Genomic DNA, 4,157 nt, shown 5'->3' on the forward strand with positions numbered 1-4,157 from the left:
TCAGACAAATTTGGTACGTTTTCACATTGAAAGAAAGGTATAAAATCTGTCTTATTTGGATCACAGTCGGATGATGTGTACATATTTTTATAATATTCAGATTGTAATAACAAAATTTCTTTTGCGTTTGTAATAACTGTATCGTCTTCTTTTATGATTTCAGTAATGTTTTTTTGTTCATAATTTCTCCTTTCCAAATTTATAAAATATCTGGTGTTCCTCTCCCCTTCTTCACACCATTTGCTTTTACTTCTTATCATTGCTCCTTTTGTTCTTTGTGTCTGAATCTCACTTAATTTTAGTTTTACTTTTGTAAGGTTTGACAGTGCTATTTGTGTCGGGTTTAAATCGCAGTCTTTCTGCAATTCATTAAGTTGGAGTTCTAGCTCTCTTTCCAAATCCCTATTTTTCCTGGCTTTTTGTTTTGCATACATAATGGTAAACCCTCTAATTTCAAGCTTAAGCATATCCCATTTTAAAGACAAATCAAGACCTTTTATATACCTCCAGGATGTACTACTACGGTAGATGCAGCAGAAGTTGTAAGGACAGTCTAGATGAAAGGCACGCAAATGCCAGAAGTTCCGAGTCTTTGAGTACCTGACTGCTGCTACAGACTCCTTAGGTAGGACTAAAGCCCTGCATATATTCCTCAGTATCACCACACTTTAGTAATAATGTGTTCCTAAACAAATATCATAATCAGGTCAGAACCTGTACCTGAGCTGAAGGGTGCCAATGTTGATGATTAGTGTTGTGTGTCTGTAAAATCCAGCACAGAAAGTAAAATTGGTTAGGTACAAGTCCAAAATTCTGGACCGCTAATATGCCGGGAATCGAAATAATTAGACCTAAAAGAACCTACCGGTACACGTGTCATTGTCTTTATTAAAGTTCAACCATTATGTGAATACGGAGTTCAAGTACATGTCTGGACCTGGACCTAATTTAAAGCTGAGTACCTGCACCTAAAATTGTGTAACTAAACATGATCTGCTGATGATGTTTGGTTTAGATTGTATACATGTGTGTTTGTAAATGCTATCTTGAAGTAAGATTAGTGCTTCTGTAAGTTGCACCGTAATCATGTGACATGTTTCTCAGTGATGTGAATCAATGTTTAATGATACATTTGTTCAATCATACAGGAACTGACTCCGAAGAAGGACTCCAAACCAACACCAAGACATCCAACATGCAAACACAGAACAGACAGCCTTACCCAGGGTGCATGGCAGCAGTGGAGTCAGATGTGGATAGGATTGTTTATACATGAGCAGTTCTACAACATATTTCCCAAAAGTTAACATTGTGGTGTGCCATGTGCCTCAGGTGGTCAGTATTGATAGAGACCATAGGTTACTGTATTTTATAAACCTTATTTTGACAAACATTTAGATTTGTTTTTGTGTCTGATGGTTGTCAGACGATTAGACACAAGCTATTAAGGTCTTATTACTATATTAGCCTTACCAGAATATGTACTGTAAAATGTATTCCAGTTCCAATCTCCATTGATTTAATATGATGACAATGATACATTTTACATTGTGTCGGAAAAAAGTCACTGATATTGTGGAAAAAGAGCAAAACAATGCAAGCTCCACTGAATGTCAACCCATATATCAGAAGCCAGTTTTGTAATTTCCTTGTTATGTTAGTGTTTCGTTGAATAGTTTTATCATACAGGATATACACGACAAGTTGGTATGGATTTTCCATAGAACATGTGACAACTTTTCCTGGTACATGTTAAACCAAGTGTATAGTTTCTCAAAGTCTGTGTGTTAGTACAGAATGATAATATTAATAATATATTTAGATTGTGTCTGCTGATATTCTGTGTGTTCATGAGAAATACTGCTTGTATTCATTATTATTCTGTTGTATGTGTATGTATATGTCTTTGTGTGTTGTTAATACAACACAGGTGGTCATTGATCATTTGAACATTATAAGAAAAAAGTGTATAACTTGTATGTAAAACTTTTACTTACTTGTATGTAAGCTTATTTGCATACCTTTTAAAAAGGTAACTGCCAATTTATGTTTAATTTCTATGCTTTTTAAATAAATATTTCTGAGTTCTGCCCAGAACCCATTTCCTGTGCTTGTATGTAATTCAGGGGAGTGATACAACGTAAGGAAATATGGGTAAAGGGGGGTAAATATGGCAAGTCGTTCTGGTAAGGGCATGTACGCGTAAATACGGGTAAATTCAACTGAATGTCAGAAATACCACGCTCGGTAAATCTCGGTAAATACCTGAAAGGAGAAGTACCCCATATGGTAAATCTCGGTAAATGCCTGAAATGCATGTGAAAAATGCCCCATATGGTAAATCTCGGTAAATATATGTGAGAAATACCGCGCACGTTAAATCTCGCTAAATACGTATTTACACGAAACCGGTAAAAGTGGGTAAATAAGGCAAACATTACCACCTATACCATGTAGGTAAATACCGGGTAAATTTGCACATTTACCGACGGGTAAATCAATCAATCTTTATTGCGCAACAATTGCAATGGATACAATGTATGGCAAGTGTTTAAATCAAAAGATAACAACAATACTAAAATCTACTTCTAGATACCAAATTCTAATGCTACCCTATAATTGTGCGTGATGAGTTATACCATATATATGGAACATGGATACAATGTTTAACATCAGTTCAAGGTGTCACAGATGATATTGTTTCTTTTCCGAAGAGCAGAGGATATGAATTGGCCTATATACAAGGATATTGGTTCAGGACATGACATCAGTAAATTAAAAGTATCTGAGCTTGTCTTAGGTAAGGTAATGTTTGAGTTACGTGAAATCATATTCATAAGTGTCAACCTTTCTTCAGTATACATGGGACAAGATAATAAAAAGTGAAATTCATCTTCAACAGTATGTTTACATGTAGGACAGCGTCTCTGAGTGGCTGGTACATTCTTATAACGACCTTTTTCTATTTCTAGACAATGTGCACTGATTCGCAGTTTGGTTATGTTAGCAACAAATGATTTGTTTTGGATTGATGAAAGGTACTTCTCAAAAGTGAAGTCCGTTTTGAATTTAGAATAGGTTTGCAGTTTATTGTAATTTTTTATTTCTTGCCTCCAGCCAGAAACAAACGTGTCTTTCAGACGTTGTTTGAACACGTTTCCAAAATGTTGGTAAATCACTAGTAAATGTAACCTTTACCCGGCTTTACATCACATTTATCTCGGTGGTAAATCCCACTTTTCGTGCAGTGTTAGGGGGCAGTATGGGAGCTCAGGCATACAACTGGGATGGCACCCAGGCTACTTGATAAGTCCAAGGGACATCAACCTTCAACTCTGCGCAAGCCTTGCGATACATAGGGGCAATTATTACAGCTACCGCTAGGCGGCGCTCGGGCCTACGGCTTGAATATGTTTCATGCTGGGCTTTCATTCGATTTGGCTAGACCCTGAATCTGAAGTTACTCATTTGGCGGTTCTGTTGTTTCTATATATTCAAACGTCTACAAAGAGTATGAATGTATGGATCGTGATAACGTTTCAATATTTCGCACATATTCTTCACATCTGCAACCAGACCAGTGGTATAAACGAACGCATATCTAAAGTTCAAAAAGAAAATTTATTTAAAACAAATGAAAATAAACCAATGAATCTTAACATACTAGTAACAAACTAACAACAGGCACTCACTTCGCATACAGATCTATGTACTTCAAGAGTGAATATTAACTTCTATAATAGCTACAAAATGTACTACAGTAGATTAGAATATCAGCAACAACACTAGTCTTTATCTACCTTCAATTACATGAACTACAGGTAATTCTATCATCTATGGCAACAATTAGTAAGAAACAAGAAAACATACTAACTAAAAGAATCTATAAATGAATATCTAGTTTAACAGAATAAACCATAACATGCTAATATCTATAAAACCAAAACTCTCTTCCTCTATAACAAAAGAACTTTAAAGAAATAAACTTAGGTTACGGGTTAGTTAGCTTGATATACAATGTTTAACATCCCCTATGCTATGCTGTAGACTTAACAAGGGGTACAGAAATGTTGTTTGTAGCACATCATAGGTTTTCTTAACCAGTCTGATTCCTCACTTTCATATCAAAGAGAGTTAACAGGATTGTACAAAAAAAC

The sequence above is a fragment of the Branchiostoma belcheri genome, unplaced genomic scaffold (assembly GCF_001625305.1).
Source record: "Branchiostoma belcheri isolate BF01 breed outbred unplaced genomic scaffold, Haploidv18h27 scaffold150, whole genome shotgun sequence".
NCBI lineage: Eukaryota > Metazoa > Chordata > Leptocardii > Amphioxiformes > Branchiostomatidae > Branchiostoma > Branchiostoma belcheri.